Raw genomic sequence first — 19,563 nt, 5'->3', positions numbered from 1 at the left:
CTGACCTCCGGAACTGTAAGAGAGCAGATTTGTGTTGTTTTTTCTTTGGCCGCGCTGTGCAGCATGCGGGATCTTAGTTTCCCAACCATCCGGGGATCGAACCTGCGCCCCCTACACTGGGCACGTGGAACCTTAACCACTGGACCACCAGGGAAGTCCCAAATTTGTGTAGTTTTAAGCCACTCCGTTTGTGGTAATTTGTTACAGCAGCGGCAGGAAACTGACACAAACCTGGACAAGCACATTTCCTCATCTGGAAAGAGAGGGTCACCATTGTCTCTCCCACTGTTCTGAGCATCAGACCCAGTGTTGTACGTACCATGCTTACAAATATGCATAATGAATGTTTGATAAACAACACTTACTCTTTCTGACCGCTTAGCTTATCACCTTTACCTGGAAAGCACCTTAGAGAGCATTAAGAAAAATACAATATGGAATTAAACTAACCAGCGAGGTAGTTCTGGTTAGGTAGCTTTTATGTAAGGTCACCACTTTGCATTGAGGCCCAGGGAAGTTAAGCAAGTTGCCCAAGGTCACACAGCCATTTAGCGGGAAACAGAATCCAAATGTTTCGCCCTCGACCCTTAGTTGGACTGGTAACTGACCACACTTATGCTTCTCTTCTAGGGAATCTGTTCCGTATACAGATGCCTCTGCCCCACCCACAGGACAACCCACAGGACAACCTGATTCAGGCAGGCGGTGCCCAGGAATCTGCATTTCATCCAGCTCCCTTGTTATTTGTATACAGGCTGATACAGTGACCCCACGGTGAGCGATGCTGCCCGCCCGTGTTACCAAACAGCTGTGAGCTGTCGAATGCTTCCATCTGCTACCACTTCTTTGAGGATACGGGAGGCCACAGAATCCTACCATGTTGTTGACTTTTTATTTTGAAAAATTTCAAACATACAGAAAAAGACTACATCAATGACCACCCACAGAGTCACCACCCAGAATAAAGAGCTGCTAGCGTTGCAGCATCTATGTTACATCCACATATTTTCCTTTTTGGCTGGACCAACTTAACATATGTTACAGACAACATGACATTTTTTAAACTGCACCTAAAAATTGGACATTTTCCTACCATCCACAAGAAATCGTCACACTTAACAAAACATCTTCAACATCTTCTTAAGACGTTCTAATGAAGAAGAATGACTTCAGTCTTCAACATTACCTAATAAGAATTTCCCCAATTTCCCCCCAAGCGTCTTTAATAGGTGACTTCTTTTTTTAAATCAGGAAGTGTGCGCTCCCAGTTTTGAGGTGACTAGTCTAGACAGAGTTTGAGGATTTTCAGGGTGACTTGCTGATGAGTGTCCCCTAGGTTTCCTGTACCCACGGAAGAGCACGCAGACGAAAGGCTGGTCCCTCTCCCTCCCCATCCCCTCCCCAGCCCGGGCCTGACAACATCGCAGTCCCCCTCCCAGGCTCTCACCCTTTTGAGCTGAGGATTGCCAGTAACAGCATTCCCCTTCCCAAGACCACAGACCCTCTTCTGCGGCCTCTTCCTATACCTACAGCTCTCTCTCCAGGTTCTGGGAACCACTGAGACCTAGATAAGACAAGGGATCCCAGCTCTTTCCAGCCCCAGGGTGCTACCCTGCTCACACCTTGTAAATCTCTCTTTGTAAAAACCCTCTTCAGTTACCCCACTTCACTGTGCTTTCCCTTTCCCACTGGGACCCTGACTGATGAACTCGTCGGTACCAGAGATGGCCCCAGAGGAAAATAACTCTCATGTGAGGTTCTAGGATGGGGTTGCTCACATACTGGAGATGTACAGGGATAACCCCCTTACCAGAGGGAGATAGAACACAGGTAATCTATAAAATACGGTGGCATCAAAGCTGCTCAAATCGTCACCAGCAGTGCATTGGAAGAGTGCAAAAGGAAGGCAAGATGCTGGCAGGTGGAGTGCTTGGCTGTGCTGACAATGCTGATTACAGGTCTGTGGTGTGGATGGCTTTTCTGACAGCCCCAGAGACTACACCTACACAAAGAAGGGACAAAGTGAAGGTCCTGAATGCCCAACTCAGAACATGGGTGGAAACCCCCAAATCCTCTATGGTAGCCTTGAGGGAGTTACTGATCTCCTTCTGGGCAGATATGCCCAGGGACTGATTATAAAGGGGACAAGGTGACAGACATACAGAGTCAATTAGATTTTCAACCCCACCAGATTTCTTATGTTTTCCACTGGTTGGAAGGGTGGGACCCTGATTCATTGGTTGGAACGTTGGAGCAGAGACAGATGTGGCTGCCAAGTTGCCTCGGGACCCAACCCACACACTTAGTGTCTCCAGGCCCATAATCAGAGTTGTATCCTAGGATAGCCCAGATGGAGAAGGACAAAGCTGGTACAGGAGGAGAGAGCCTGTACGCCAAAAGGTTCACAGGGAAACCAGCAGGAATCATGGCGTGTTCATTGGAGGGAGTTCCAAGGGCATTGGATGGAGATGGACAAAATTTAAAACTGGGTCGGAGAGAATTTGATGATACAGTCATGCTCGCTGAAGAGTCAGGATTTCATGTGCTGGCGTGAACCCCAGGGAGGGGCATTCAGAGCTCTGCTGGACGCAACAGAGGCTGGCAGTGAAGGAGGACTTTTCTAACATTCTGAAGGAGAGGAAATGTGAAGGCTCAGGAAGTTAAGAATGTTGGAGGGGTCTCTTCTGTACAACATCATAGCCACACCTAACCACACTCCCTGGGAGGGCTAGAGGATAACTCCCTTCATGAGGCCAGAAGAATTCCATTGTCAAGTGTTCACAGGCCTCCTTGAAAAGCTCTTCCTGGCTGTTTTCTGTAGGCAGGAAATGATAGTGGGAGAGACGGCAACAGAATTAGGGTCTCTGGTGTTAATGGAAAAAGTGGGATCCCTGCAGAGGAGGGGTCAGGTGTCTCAAAGACACAACGTGCACATTGCAATAACGTAAGACTGGAGCGGTCATTGGACTGTTTGGGCCTCTAGGAATCTGTGGCCCTGGCTACCTGATCATGGGGTCACTATGCCTGCAGTAGATGTACAGGCTATTAAGATGCTGCTTGACATATATAAGCAGAAAAATTCTGGGCCTGGTGGGCAAAATCATAGTAGAGAATCAAAACTTCCCCAGTGTTTGGACCCAAAGGCCCAGAATCCCTTGACTTGGGGGGTGGAGCTGGGGTCGGGGGGTGGGGGTAGGGGTCTCTTTGAGCACGTGCCTGCAATGCAGCCATAGGTCTATGAATCTTCCCCCAATCCTCCCCAAAGACACCTGGCTCCACTGAACAGAACAGGAAAAGGGAACTATCCAGACCTTCCAGGGACTAGTAGATACTGTTTCTAAACTCATGCTAACCACAGGAGACTCAAATTTCCATAGTGGTCCCACAGTGAGAGTATGAGCTCATGGAAATCAGGTCTATCTTACAGTGGGTTCAGTAGGACTGAAGCTCTATCCTGTTGTTATCTTCCCAGAATACATAACAGTAATAGATACATTAGTAACTCACAGAATCTCACGGTGGCTCCCTGACCCATGGAACGCAGCCCATCATGGCAGGAAGGACCAAGTGGGAAACTGTCTCCTTTCAAGTGGAACTTCCCCCTCCCCCCACTACCAAGATAATGAACCCAAAGAAATATCATAACCCTGGGAGAATGGCACAGATTAGTGTAACCATCAAATACTTAAAAGATCCAGGAGTGGTGATTCTGACCACATTAATATTTAACTCATGTTTGACTGGGGCAGAAACCAGATAGATCATAGAGAATGAGTATAGATGATAGAGAATTTGGTCACGTGCTGATGCCAAGTCCAACAGCAGTTCCAGATGGATATCTTTACTAGGACAAATCAAAAACACCCCCGGCACCTGCTATGAAGCTACAGTCCTAGAGGAAGCTTTTCTTCAATTCCAAGCAGCTAAGCTGATGGCCTTCACATGGCAGGGACAACAGTACACTTTCACCTGAGGCTTTATATCAGGGCTGTATCGACTATCTTGTTCTCTGTTGTACTATAGTCCACGAGAACTTGGTCATCTTGATTCTCAGAGAACATCACAGTATTTAATTCATGACACTGTACAAATTGGACCTGGTGACCAGGAAGTAGCAAATATTTTAGGTGTCTTAGTAAGATACATGCATTTCAGGCAACAGGAGACAAACCCCGTGAAAGTTTAGAGGCATTCCATATTGCAAAGTTTCTAGGCACCCAGGGGTCTGAAAGATGTCAGGAATGAGTGACAAAATGCACTTCCTAATACAAAGAAAGAGATACAGTATTTGATAGACCTGTGGGTTTGGGGGGTAACATACACCATACTTGGGTTTGCTGCTCTGACCCATTACAGGGGAAACGACTGAAGTATGGATCTACTGCTTCATGAGCAGAGACTAATGGGTTGGCCAACTAGTCAAGGACTTAGAAAGAATGAGATCGGAAGATTGATCAGAAGAGTGTATGAATAGACTCCCAAAATGGTATTATTCCCTGAGCTGAATAGCCAGTCACCTGGTGACAGGTTGATGACACTGAATCCTTTCCATCACCATGGGGGCAGTGACTTGCCCTTGTACGAATAGATGCATAGTCTATATAAGTGTTCGCTTCCCCTGGTCATAAGACACTGCCAGCACCATCATTCCCTACAGAATGCCTTATTCATTACCATAGACCTCATGTTGCCTGAGACAAGGAAAAAAATGTTCTTTAAGTGTGAAGAAAGTGCAGCAGAGCGTTTATTCCAATGAAGTAAATCCATGGTTCACCTGTCTGCATCCTGTGTAAAGGTCTTCAGCCCCACACATGTTGAGACACCTTTTCACCAGCTTTTGAATAGATGATCAAGAAGTTGCCCAACAGGGCTGTACTGGTCTCAGCTGGTTCAGACACTAGCTTGCTTGCTGGAGGGGTGCCATGGACTGAATGTGTCTCCCCGAAATTCATATGTTGAAATCCTAACTCCCAACGTGATGATATTTGGAGATGGGGCCTTTAGGAAGTGATTAGGTCGTGAGGGTGGTACCCTCATGAGTGGGATTAGTGACCTTACCAAAAAACTCCTAGAAGCGCGATCCTCTCTTTCCGCCGTATGAGGTTACGACAAAAAGTTGCAGTCAGCAACCTGGAAGAGGCCCTCACCAGAACCCGACCGTGCTGGCACCTTGATCTCAGACTTCCAGCCTCCAGAAGTCTGAGAAGTAAATTTACTCCATCTATGGAGTAGATGTTACAGGAGCCCAAACAGACTGGGTCAAGGGTTCTGGAGCACTGGGCTCAGTCACTGAAACATCTTAGGAAGAAGGTCCCGAATGGTGAGCGAACCGGAGTGTGCTGCAAATGAGCTCCGGGAGTGACCCGGGAGAGGACCCCATCCTCCAGGGCAGCTGGAGCAGCCTCACCAGAGGCTCCTGGGCAGGCGGCCAGGGGGAGCGGGGTCCAATGGCATGCTGCATGGTCGTGCAGGCACACACACAAGAGCAACGCCCCGCACCCGTGGCTCCACCACCTGGCCCTGGACTTGGGCAGCAGGCCACGAAGTCTGCAGCTGCTGCTCATGGACAAGGGGCCCGTGAGCTGCTGGAGGACCCTGTGTTCCATGTGCCTGGAGAAGGACCGTGGGGGTGGGCAGGGGCTCCGGGCAGGCTCAGCTCAACCTCCAGCTTCACTTACATTGGACAGTTCTGTTGTGATTCTGGGTGACGTGCCTTTGAGTCATGTCTAAGCTAACTGATGAAGCATCGCTCTAACAAGGCATGTTCACTCTGCAAATTAGAACTGCTTTATTCTAAAATAGTATCAGGACTTCCTGGTGGCACAGTGGTTAAGAAACCACCTGCCAATGCAGGGGACACAGGTTCGAACCCTGGTCCGGGAAGATCCCACATGCCGTGGAGCAACTAAGCCCGTGCACCACAACTACTGAGCTCGTGTGCCACAACTACTGAAGCCTGTGCGCCAAGAGCCTGTGCTCCGCAACAAGAGAAGCCACCGCAATGAAAAGCCCACATACCGCAATGAAGACCCAACGCAGCCAAAAATAATTATTAATTAATTTTAAAATTTAAATTTAAAAAATAAAATGGTTAATGGGAAATAAATTAGCTTGGATTTGAAATTCTACTCACATCATCACCTACACAAAAGTCAACACTATATGTGGCATGGAAAAGGAGCCGTTATTCGATTCCTTAAAGATAAATCCATATAATAATAGAAATACATATGTTACATATATTTACTAAATATATTTAAATATAAATATACACATAAATGTAACTGGTGTAAATATCTGAATGTAAAACTTCAGTGTAAACATTGTATTACGTTTTGTAATACATATACGTTTTGTAATACATATGTTACATATATTCACTAAATATATTTAAATATAAATATACACATAAATGTAACTGTTGTAAATACCTGAATGGTGTAAAACACTGTATTGCGTTTTGTGACCCACCACTACAAAAATATCTCCTCTATGTGCCCAGTTTGCAATGTAAGTAGTCGTATTTTCTGTGGTGCCGTGTTGTGGGAAAGGTTGGGAAGCTTTGCCCTAAGGTACTGGGGACCCTCATTTCCCTGCCTCGACCTCTGCCATGCCTACAGTGTATTAGACAGACCACAACTAGGGACTAAACGCTGAATGGAACCACTGAACTAAGGGTCTCCCTAAACGTAGCCTCAGCTCTCTATATTTCCTTCATAGTAGCAGAAATAATTCCCCATAGGGTTAAAACCCCCTTCTGTGTTTTTTATATGGTAACACACACACACACACACACACACACACACGCAATGTCTTCTGAGAGTACCCTGACATAAAAGTATGACCTGGGAGGAGATGGTTGATTTGAGGAAAAAGAGGGATAAAATAACCAATAAATGGTTAAAGTAAAATTTTAACCTAGAATTCTGGCCTGTCACAGGGACTAACTTAGAACTCTGGTGTGTCACAGGGACTAATTTAGTTAGCTGCAGCCAACACTGACAGGTCTGAGGCTAAAATGCTTTGGTCCTCAGGTCCCTAGATCCTCCTAGGCCTACAAATGAAAAGGTGAGTTTAATAAAAGAGCGGAAACGAAGGGCACCATGAGTGGACCAGACACAGAACTGCGCACACACTGACGGCATTTTATAAAGAATGAAAACAGGCTAAATCAATCTATGGCATTATCAATCAGCAGACTGGTTAACACAGGCGGACTGGGGGTAAAGGTGGTGAAAGACCACAGGAAGGGCTTCTGGGCTGTTGACAACGTAATGTCGCTTAATCTGAATGTTGGTTACATGGGCTCTTCCTGTTTGTGAAAATTTTTTAAGTTGTACACTTATATGAGCACTTTTGCATGCGTTTATTCTGCTTCAGTGAAAATATTTTAAATAAAATGGCAGATCATACAAACACAAAACTCCTTGCTAGTTAGGCACAGGTATAGAAGAGAGAAAACAAACCCAAAAATCCAGGGGCCCCCGTGGACCACCAGCTGCACGTGAAGTAACAAGTGAGTGTTACTAGACGCAAAGAAAGCGAGCTAGCCTGATACCTGGGCTATAATAAAGGACGCGTGTATGACTTACAGAGGCTTGAAAGTGATTCTTCTATGATTTGATGTAGCTCCTTGGGCCCTGACCAGAATAATGGGGAATTTTGATGAACATCCTCTGAAAAGGACATTGAGAACCAGAAGGGATTCAGGGAAGAGCAATAGAGATGATTAAAGATACGAGCAATAGACCCTCAAAAAACGGTTAAAAGTAATGCATTTTTTTAAAAATGTGTGCCGGTCCTCTTACCTTGATAAATGTTGAGGTGGCTCCCCTACCCTTTCCTCTAATCCTCTCGTCCTCTCCCTTTTTCCTATCGGCAGGAGGACTTGGACGCGCCCAAAAAGTCAGCTGATGTTAATTTACTGAGCAGATAAGTCAATATCCTCCTGAAAGAATAAAAAGATGTTCAGTCATTAAAAGCCCGAGCCAGAATAATTGGGATGGCTCAGCTTAAGGAAGAGGAGATTTGATTGGCCTTAAAACAGCTGAAGATTTCTGAGAAGGGAGCTTATCGGTCATTGTTCACCTCAGAAGACAAAATGAAAGTGAACCATCTTAAGGCGCAGATTTCAGCAGGACACCAGAAAACAAACGCATGAGTCGCCAGGCCTGGGGACCCTCAGGAGGAAGAGCAGCTGCTCCGACCAGGCGAGCTTCCTTGTAACATCATAATGTTTACTATCTCCTGCGTAATGAGTTTGATTTTATTTAGCACGGGGACAATAGCTTACATCTGTAAAGCCTTAGAGTCCTTCAGAGACACCTTTGTGCCCCTGTGACTCAACTTAGAACCTGCTTTTGCATTGATGCTGCCAGAGGGAACGCTGTCGCTGCAAAGAGGCCCCGAGGCAGCCGGTGGGCTGGAGGCTGGGAGCCGGCCTGCCGGGTGGGGGGATGCAGGCTGTCGCCTGTCACCATGGCGACCTCGCGGCCCGCAGCTGCTGCGGTGCCCACCCTCGGGAAGGTGTCTGAAGGGCTCCTGAGGCAGGTCGGGCCAGGGCGGTCCCAGCAGAGGCCTGGCCACTTGCTCAGCCTCTCCTGCGGCTCCCCGCAGGCTTCAGGGGCCGATTCAGAGCCGGCTGTGCCTGACCAGCCTGAGAAATGCCCCCCGGCGCCCACGCGCTGCCTCCTCTGCGTCGCATTGTCCTGGGAAAGTCTGAGGCCTGCGGGGGAGACCACGGTTGGAGGGCGTTTCTCCAAGTGACAAGGGAATGACGTGGCTTCCTAGGTTTAGGCCAAGACTTAATGCCCTCGTCCACCTGGTATTTAGCGCACGTCGGAGCTGCTGCTGGCGGGGGGCCTTCCGGACCCCCTCCGGGCCTGAATCCTGAAGAAAGCAGCTGCCCTTCGTCCCCACCACCTGCTGCCCCGCAAGCAGCCCCTCATCCCTGATGCCTCCACCCCGCGGCCCCTGCCCAGCACCTGCCGCCTGGCACCCACGAGGCAGGGCCAGGCCCGCGCCCGAGGGAGCCAACAGCTGGCAGGCCGGCCCTCAGGCCGGCGCCTGCCCCGCTGGGCTGCGGGGAGCGGGGAGGCCGGCAGGGGGGCTTTGATGGGGGGCCTCTCCGGCGAGACATCTGCTCCCCTGGCCCCGGGCTCTGGAGGGCGGACGCAGGAGCTCCGAGCGGGCCCACCCCGCAGCTGTGCCCAGCCCGCCCCGCTCTTGCCTGTCTCCCCTCCCCTCCCCCTCAGCTGGCGTCTGGGGAAGGAGAAGCATACAGACAAAGCTGTCTGCTGGCGGCCGTCCAGGCTGCCCGGTCCCCTGCCCCCCTCCGCCTCGGGCCTCTCCCTGACGTGCAGCTCTGGGCCCCGGCCAGGGCCGGGGTGGGGGGGTTGGGGGCAGGGTCCCATCCAGCCTGGTCTGACGCAGGGATGGGGGCTTTGCGGGGCTGGAGACGCAAGCGGCAGATGAGCGAGGGCCCCCCCACGTCACCAGCCTGGAGCCTCCCTGGCGGCTGGTGAAGAAGCAGCCCCCGAGCCGGGCAGCTCTTCTCCTGCCCTTGGCCGAAGAGCCTGGACCAAATGGGGAAGCAGGGGGCGGGGATTCGGCCCTGGGATGGGGAATTGGCTTTTGGAGGAAACCAACATCAAGGATCCAGACCCGATTCTATGATCCCGGCTGGGAGAGCGTAAAAGGCTGTCACCGCCCCTGATTAGCACGAGGGTGTACAAGCCAACAGGCGAGCAGGTCTGCCCTTGGCCTGGCCAGAGAGAGCGATTTATAAACTGAGGGGCCCGGACTTTTCTGTGGCCCAAGACTCCTGGGCAACCTGGGCTTTGCGTCTCTCCAGGCAACTGCTGACGGCGTGGCGCCGAACGTGACCTCCAGGCCCTGTCACTGCGGGAACCCCTTCCCCAGTGACTAGTGGGGCCCTTGTCTAGGAGAAAGCCCTGTCCTGAGGGCCCAGGCCATCAAGGACGTGCCTCTGGGGAAGTCCCCGAGTCAGGGTGCGACAGTAGAGATGGTCACGCTGCCCTCACGAGCCCTGCACAGGCTGGTGGCTTGGGGCCACGTCTGCCCACTTGCTGCCGGTTTCTGCGTTTTGCAGATCATGCCCCCACCTTCCTTCCCACCCCCGGTGACTCAGAGATGTGTCGGGAGAACTCCTAGGCCGAGGAGCTTGTCAACCAGGGGACCACAGGGTGGGGAGCCCTATGGCACCAGTCCTGGTCACTCCCCCACTGGCCACTGCAGCACCTCCAGCTGGCCTCCAAGAAGCCCCAGCCCCAGCCACGGGCAGCTGGGCAGCCGGGGAATCACACGGAGCTCCCCTCTGCACGGCTCGGGTTCCAGGGAACACAGCGCAGACTAGGACGTCACAAGAGCCAGTGTGTGCGCACGTGTGTGTCTGCACGTGCACACACGCACACACACACACACACACAGCTGGGGAAGGCATCACTCCCTGCCCAGCTCCTTCCTTATCCCCTGACTCCCCCCTCCTCCCCGTCTGCTGTCCTGTGTGCGCTGCCATTACTGAGGACCTTGACGCTCGCATCTCAGCACTCTGCTCACTACGCTGCCACGTCCTCGTCCATTTGCTTGACGGTTTCCGTTTCTAGTTCCGAGGACAGCAGCAGCGGCAGCGCTTGTTTGCGGCCTAGGACAGCACGTGCTCAGTGCCCACGGAGTGAACGAGTCCTCCAGGTGGCTCACTGATCCCCAGCTTGGCTATGCGCCCCCCGAGGCCCTGCCCCGCGGCCCAGCCCAACGTGAGCCAACCTGGTCTCCTCCGCTCTTCAGCTGTCTCGGCATCCCCGCCACGGCAAATGGAACATGGCTTTTTAACGAACGAGACAAGCCCTGTGCTTTTAATAGGGGCAAAAAGGGAAAAACACTTAGCTACAGACACAGAATGGGCTTAATTCTCCCAGGAGTTCCTTTAGAGACAAGAGCGTGAGAGGTGATCAAAGCAAAAGAGAAATGGAATCCCGTGGGCCCCGTGCAGCTCTCAGCTGCCCTCAGACATGGCACCCAAGTCCCTGGAAGCCAAGGATAAGGACGCAGAAGGCATAGCAGGAGCCCAGTGGACCCGTGGAAAGAACAGTATTCCAGGTGCCAATCGTGGTGTCCTCGGATCCACCATTGAACTTCTCTGAACTTCTGTTTCCCTGCAAAATAAAGATAAACGTGCCCTGCCCGCTCACAGCGTGGTTGTGAAGGGCAAATGGGACAGGAACCAGGAGAGGGTTCCAGCAAGCCCAGGGCTCCCTTCCAAGCAAAGGTGGGCCCTCAGAGGCCGGGGCACAGGAGAGGCCGGGTGGGCCCCGGGACAAGTCTGGGAGGGAGTGTGACGCTGCCCCACCTCTTCGCCAGGTGCTCTTGCCACAGGCTGAAGTGTCCCTCCAAAGTTCGTAGCTTGAAGTCTTGCCCCCTAGCCCCTCAGAATGTGACTGTATTTGGAGACGGGGTCTTTAAAGAGGTGATCAAGTTAAAACATGGTCATGAGGGTGGGCCCTAATCCAATACGACAGTGTCCTTATAAGAAGAGGAGATGGGGGCTTCCCTGGTGGCGCAGTGGTTGAGAGCCCGCCTGCTGATGCAGGGGACGCGGGTTCGTGCCCCGGCCCAGGAGGATCCCACATGCCGCGGAGCGGCTGGGCCCGTGAGCCATGGCTGCTGAGCCTGCACGTCCGGAGCCTGTGCTCCGCAACGGGAGAAGCCGCAACAGTGAGAGGCCCGCGTACCGCAAAAAAAAAAAAAGAAGAGGAGATTGGGACACAGATGCTCACAGAGGGACGACCATGTGAAAGGCTCAGCAGAAGCCGGCCGTTTACAAACCAAGGAGCGAGGCCTCAGAAGAAAGCTACCCTGTCGACACCTCCATCTCTGACTTCCAGCCTCTAGAACTGTGAGGAAATAGATTTCTGTGCTTAAGCCCCCCGCCGGTGCTACTACGTAACAGCCACCCTGGCGAACGCATACAGCCCCTTCTGCCCCACTGGTGCTGTCCCACAGAAGCGCTCCCCCAGCCGGCTCTGCTAAGCGTTCACGACACCTGGTCACAGAGTGTCTGTCTGGCCAGGACACTCTGAGTCAAAGGCCGCTCCAGGGGCGATTTCTGTCCTGCTGCTAAGACGTTTGGGAGAGTGTGTCCTCTGTTTCTCAGACATGGTGCTCCAGGGGGTCCCAAAGGTGTGCCCTTGTGTAGCTGTCAGCATCACCTGCAGGGGGGTGGGGGGCTGATCAAAATGCAGACTCCTAAAATGAAACACAGAGCTACCATAAAATCCTACAATCCCACTCCTGGGCATACATCTGGAGAAACCCACAATTCGAAAAGATACATGCACCCCACTGTTCACTGCAGCAGTATATACGATAGCCAAGACACGGAAGCAACCTAAATGCCCATCGACAGATGAACGGATAAAGGAGATGTTGTTTATATATATATATATATATATATATAATGGAATATTACTCAGCCATAAAAAAGGACAGACATAGGATTTGGTGGCGCAGTGGTTGGGAGTCCGCCTGCCGATGCAGGGGACGCGGGTTCATGCCCTGGTCCGGGAAGATCCCACATGTCGCGGAGCGGCTGGGCCCGTGAGCCATGGCCGCTGAGCCTGTGTGTCCGGAGCCTGCGCTCCACGACGGGAGAGGCCACAGCAGTGAGAGGCCTGCGTACCGCAAAAAAAAAAAGACTGACATAACGCCATTTGCAGCAACATGGATGGACCTAGAGATGATCATACTAAGTGAAGTAAGCCAGACAAACACAAATGTCATATCACATCGCTTATACATGGAAGCTAAAATAAATGATACAAACGAACTTATTTACAAAACAGAGATAGAGTCACATAGAAAAGAAACTTAGGCTTACCAAAGGGGAAAGGGTAGGAGGGATAAATCAGGAGTTTGGGATTAAAATATACACTCTACTATATATAAAATAAATAACCAACAGCTCCTCCAAGGGCAGAGTGCATTGACACAAAACGCTCCCCAACTCTGGGGAAATCCTCTGAAACCCCTTTGTGACGTCCGATGGGCCCTTGCTGTTCTTTCCAGCCTTCAGTGGCGCCCCATTAAAACTGATCTCTGCCCCGAGTCACAAATCACAAGATGTTGGAGCTGGAAGGCACCGAGAGGGTCACGGAGTCCAAGCCCCTCCAACCACCTGCAAGAGACCAGTCTCCAGGCGGGGCAGCCGCGCCCGGACCGTGACCCACTGAGCCAGAGGCAGGTCTCCAGACGCCCCGCTGGGTCCTCGCCTTCTCCAGGGAGCTCTTGAGCACCGTTCGGGCTTCTGCATGTGACCCTGAGGGGCTCCGCTGGGGCCCCCCGGCCCCCTGAACGCCAGGCACGTCACAGGCAGCATCTCATTTAATCCACGGGGTGACCCTGTCTCCTTAGACCTCGTTTTCCACATTTTATGTTACACAGACCTGCCCAACATCCCACAGACCATAAAGCTGGAGCCAGGGCTCACCCCAGTCTGTCTGCCTCCAAGCCCCAGGTGGCCCATCATCTGGGGACAAGAAGCCTGTACGGCGGCCGAGAGCTGGACAGGCTCCAGGAGCACCAGGGACGCTACGCGTCCACTCTGTGGCCACAGCCCGGCCGGGTCAGGAGCCCTTCGTGCCCCGCCACACGGCCTCTGGCTTTGCCGGCTCTCTGTGCCGGGCCCACAGGTCCCTCCCGGCAGCTCTCCGGGGACACCTGATGGGCTGGGCAGGCAGCGGTACCTGCGCCAGGACCTCCGGCAGCCCCGCCAGAGGAGAAGGCAGTGCCCGCCCGGATGATGCCGCAGGGCGTCTGGGCCGGCCCGAGAGAACCCTCGCCTTCCTCCCAGCCTGTTTCTCCGCCCACGCCCTTACCTCGTTCTCTTTCTGGACTTAGGGGAGGCCTTCCTGGAGGGGGGCTCCCTAAGCTGACTGGATGCCAGGGTCCACTCACAATCACCTGCGACCCCGGTACTTAATGAAGGAGAGGGGTGCAAGGCGTGCAGGGCATGCGCCCCGCGTGAGCCGTCAAGTGAGGGATGGCAACCTTAGAGCAGGCGTCACGGAGGCCCTTCCACCCACAGCCTACAAGCAAAATGAGGACGAAGGTGAAAACACACCCGATCCTCTCCATCGCCACAAACGGCGAAAAGCTCTGTATCCTCCGACGTTAGCTCAGCGGCCCAGCCTTCTCACGGAGAGCACCTGCTTCTCAGGTGGTGAACGGTCTCCGACCCTGTTTTAAACTCTGCACGATTTGGCGACAGAGTTTCCTTGGGAGGCCGGCTACAAATGCTGCCCGAAAGTACGAGGACCCCGGGGGAGAAGGCCCTCCTCCTCCCGCCGTGGGGGGGCCTGCCCCCAGCCTGAGGGCCTGGTTCCCCACGGCAGCAGGTGAGCGGCAGGTCCGCAAGCCCGAGGGGCCGTCCCAGGGCCGTCTGGGTGGGCGCCAGCGCAGGGGAGAGGCAACAGGGAACCAGCGCTGGGGCCTTTTTCTTTCCTGAAATGATCATCACTTGCAAGCTAATTGCAGTTTCTGGCCCTGCCTGGATCTCAGACTCAGCCTTAGTGGCGGAGCCTGTGGCCCGTCACTCCTGGCATGCTCTCCCTCCAACTCCTTTTCCTTGGCCAGACGCGGCCGGTCAGAAACTGACAGGGAAGAACCCAGCTCTCCAAATTCTTCTGGTATCTTGTCCAGGGTTACTGTGGAGCTTGGGACAAACCCCAAACAGGCCTCAGCAGTTCGGGATGCTGACCTGTGCTGACACCTCTCTCGACTTTCCCACCTCACCTTCACACCCCGTTCACTGACACCAAACGGTCCCCTCTCTCCTCGACCCCTCCCACGCTGCCCCACAAACCCAGGACCACACGAAGGGCAGGGGCAGCCCCTGTGGGAACAGGAGGCCCTCCGCCAGCACTGGACCAGCCCTCCCATTTGAAAGGCCCTTTCTTCCAGTACTTAATGAGGCAAAGGCCGTTAAGGGCGGGACTGACCAGATGTGGATGGAGAAGGGGGAGTTTGCCGGGTGGAGAGGAATCAGATGAGGAAAGGAAGGGATTCCGGGCGGGGCTGAGTCTGGACGTGGGACAACACAGCACATCTGCTTGGTTTCATTAGAGCCTCAGGTGGTAGAGGCAGCCCTTAGTGTTCTTAGTACTTGAGGGCAAAACCCGGCATCAGCTTAGGTTTTCGAGCACAGAAGTAATGATGAAAGCACATTTTTTCCCAGGGTGGGACCGAGAGGAGGTTCAGGCCCTGAAAGGCTCACACACCTTGTTCCTGGCCTTCCAGCTCCGTGAAATTTGAAACTGCAAAATTGATGTATGTCAAACGGGTCCATTTTCTACTTGGTGCAATTCATAAGTTAGACTGTGTCATGAGAGCTTGTGGAAAAAATGGAATTCTCTAAAAATCTGAGGGAAAATCTGAGAATCCTTTGCATTCTCTGAATGCAAAGGATGCAGACCAACTCCCTTCACATCAGTGCTCACTCAGGATGCAAGACAGGTCCTAGATGACAGGAGACTGACGTCTACACTCTACTTACAGGTTCGTTTCTATTTTCAGTTTTTTATTCTCTCAGTGGCCGGAAGATAGGAGGGAAACTCTCCTTAAGTACTGACTGCCAGGTTTTGTCCCGAGAACAAGAACTGTGAAGCCACGTTCTTGAGGAATGTTCATTGCCTTGACCTTTAGCATCCTGGTGGTCTGACGACGCGGCCCTCGCCTCGGGGGTCAGCAGGGTGATAAATACCCAAGACTGCCTCAGTCCCGGCGGCGCGGTGCGGGGTTCAAGTCCCTCCAGCGCCCGCCCCCGGGGGAGCGGGACAGTAAGCGCCCACCTGCGCGCGGGAGGGTGGGCGTGGCAGCACAGGTGGAGGCAGTGGGGGCGGGGCTCGAGGTGAGGCCCCACCCCGCATCCCTAGCAGGCGTCCCGGTGGGCGACCACGGCCTTCGCACGGGGAGCGGTGGTGTTTCTGCTCCATCAGGGACCACCCGAGGCGCCGCAGGGCTCTCCCACCAGGCCCGTGGTGGGAGAGCCCTGCGAGGAAGCAGCCTCCCTTCGAGCCACAACCATCAGAGTCCCGTCGGGAAGCCCTGCACGTGATGCAGATGCGCTCGCACAGACTCGAGGACGGAGCCGTGAAATTAAAACCACTGCAGAGTCCGGGCGGCGTAGAGGAGCTCTCAGCCTCCTGCAAGCGGCCCGGCACCGGGGCGGAGACTGAACCGACGTCCACCGCGCGGCGCCGCGGGAGCGATAACCACGGCGACCGCGCGCGCGCCCCGCCCCGGGAAGCCCCGCCTCCCTGCGCTCCCCACTGGCCGCCCGCCCCGGCGCTCCCCGAAGCCACCAATCACCGGCCGCGTCTCCCTACAAAGAGTGGAGAGACCCCCCCTCAGGCCAGAAACCGCGCTCTGTACACGAAACCTAGGCTGATGGCTTGAGGTCAACGTAAACTTCAACTGGAGAAGCAAAAAGCAAGCAAGATTATCTAATCGCCCATATATAAGGGAGCAATCTGAGAGTCCGAGCAGCTCCTAGTAACCGGCCCTGGAAAGGTGTCTGTGCGAAGAGCCAACAGACTGTGCTGATCCTGGACGTCTGTCTCTCTAGACGGGAGTTCAGGCTCCATCACTACCTGATTCCGTGTCACTTCCCATCCGGGGGTCTCTGATTCCTCAGCTTAGAGAGAAGGACTGCATGGTCTGTCAGGACCCTTCCAACTCCAGATTTCTCTGAGCTGCAGAGTCTGAGTTACACCCCCCCGCCCCCGGGGGGGAGCCAATGATGCTTAGCGTTCAGACTTGAACAGGAAAGCACTGAATGGGAGCCTGATTTAATTTTGCTTTTTTTTCTTTGCTTCTGTCTGCAGGAAAAGAAATAGCTGTCTCATTCCCCTTTGCCAGAGAAAAAAAATCGATAGGTGTTTAATCTGCAAGGGAGATTAATTTCCCATCTAAGCCGAGGAGATCCGGGACTGCTCTGGGCTGAGGACTGAAAGAAGTGTCAGATGCCAGAGCCGACAGCGGCCGTAAACAATCCCGTCCAGCCCCCTGGCTTTACAGATGAGGAGAGTGCGGCCCGGAGATGCTAGGGCACTTGTGCAAGGCTGCCCAGCTGTCCAGGCCAGGTGGAAATCAGTGTCCTTTCTGCCACGCCATCGTGGACAGCTCTGGCCGCTTGCTTAACTCGGGGACCCCCCCTTTGCTGTGCCTCCCCTCGTCTTCCTCCTCTTCCTTGCACACTGTCCAGTAATAACTGGCAACATACAGTCCAGCCCTGGAACCTCAGAGGCCAGGACCAAGCTGAGATTCTGGTGCATTCCTTTTCAAAAGAAGGAAGAGGCTGCCTTTAACTTGGCCAGACTTGCAGCTGCTTTCACAAACTCTCGAAGCCTTAAAGAGCAGAGTGATGGAGCGCAGCAGTATAGCAGATCCTCTCATTTCCCAAATCCACAAAACACAATCCACTGGGTTTGGCACCTGCAAAGTCTTGCCGCCATCCCAGGATACATTCCTTTATTTTACTAAACGCATCTCATTCCCTGTCGTCTTGGACAACCTCCTCTACCCCAGCAACAGGTGTTTCTTGAACTCCAGTACAATCTCAGCACTCATGAGACAAGGGGAGAATCTCAGAAGCCTCCAGGTCTATTCTTGCCCCGCTGCCTCTGCCCACCTTCTGACCCGGGCTGCAGCCTCTTCCCTTCCCATCACATGCGCCAATTCAAAACGCTTCCCAGGCTTCCCGTGGTTTCTCCTCGTTTTCTGGTTAATTCCTGGAATCCAGCTTCTCCAGGAAGCTGGTGCCTCCTTGGTTTGTCCAGGGCTCCTCTGAGACAGCCACACAGCAGTCAGCCAGGCTGGTTCACCATCTGCATAAAAGCTGCAAGGTGATGGTGATGTCTAGCCGAAAGGAGGAGGCGGTAGGAGGAACGGAAGGAGAACAAAAGGCAAAGGGCTAAACGGCATCCCTTTCGAAAAGAAGCTGAAAGAGAATAGATATATGTATATATATCACTTTGCCGTACACCTGAAACTAACACAACATGGTAAACCAGCTAGACTCCAGGAGAAAATAAAAATGAAAAATGAAATAAGATGCATCCCTTTCCACCCTACAAAGTCCAAAATCGTTTACCACCCGGTTCAAAGCAGAGCCGACCCTGTCACTAACGGGCACTGCGCGTTCATTTAAACAACACGTCGAGCACCTGCTCTGTGCCGGCCCTGGTACACTGGCGAAGGAGATAGGCAAGGCCAGGCCTCACGGAGCGCGCAGGCTTGGGCTCCCGGCACAGGACAGCGTGAAGGGTTCAGGCTGGATGGTGCAGGAGCAGAGAGAGAGGCATGGCTGAAGCCAAGTGCTCAGAGCAAGCAGGGCGAGATCCCCCAGAGCCTCGTACTCAGAGGAGTTGGAATTTTAAGTACAATGAATTCTTTATTTTTTAAATTTTTATTATTTATTTTTGGCCGCACCTCGAGGCAGGCAAGACTTCCTGACCAGGGATCAAACCCACACCCCCTGCAGTGGAAGCGCAGAGTCTTAACCACTGGACCGCCGGGAGCCTTTGCAGGGGTTTCAGCAGCAGAGAGGCATGACCTGACTTACATTTGTAAACCCCGCTCTGGCTGCCCTGGGGCTCCTGTAGCACTATCCAGAGAGGAATCTTCTTGGCACGAGAAGAACTCCGTGCAGCCGCCTGAGTAGACATCCCCTCCTGCACTTTAATCTGCCCCAGGAGGGGCCGGTTATCCCACCCAGTCTAGCTTGGGGTGTTGCTTTTGGGCCTCCAGGTTTGTAAATCAACCTCTTATGCAAAGCTATGAACTAGATTCTGTCCAAAGTCCTGCCCGCCTGTGAGGTCCTGTGAGCAGTGAGTGGATTGGAGCCCTCTGCTTTAAACCATCGTCATGTTTGCTGAATGAACCAATGAAAAAGCAAGTAGATGGCTGGCTGGCAGGAACGTGTGTGTGTGTGTGTGTGTGTGTGTGTGTGTGTGTGTGTGTGTGTGTGTGTGTGTGAGAGAGAGAGAGAGAGAGAGAGGGAGTGTGCGTGTGGAGGGAGAGAGAGAGAGAGAATGAGGGCGCGCTGGAGGTAGCTAGGGAAGGGTCCCCGGGGAGGAGGGATGGGTCAAGAGCCCCAGCGGAGAGATTGATCTCACCTCTTAAGCGCCGCCTGCTTATTCTGGGACAGCGCTCAGTCTGCCTTCCAGGCTCTTTGGCTGCCTGGAGACAGGCTACGTAAATGGCCCGAAGCAAGCGTCAAAATCTCCCCAGGTGCTTTGCGCCCAGAGGGCAGATAAATCGCCTTCTCTTCAGACCCCACAAATGCAACCACCCCGCTCTGGGAGCCCAGGCTTTTCCCACATCCCTAGATGTCCCCTCTAGCCGCAGCGGGGTTAGGAGAGCCCAGGAAGGAAGAAGCGGGTGTGGCTGCAGAGACCCCAGGTCAGGGCTCCCCGTGAGGCCAGAGACAAGGTGGAAGCAGAATCCACCCCCATCCCAACCTCAGGGCTGGCCCTCGGATCCCCAAGC

The sequence above is a fragment of the Leucopleurus acutus genome (genome assembly GCF_964270905.1).
Source record: "Leucopleurus acutus genome assembly, chromosome: 1".
NCBI lineage: Eukaryota > Metazoa > Chordata > Mammalia > Artiodactyla > Delphinidae > Leucopleurus > Leucopleurus acutus.
Note: the sequence above shows the minus strand (reverse complement) of the source record.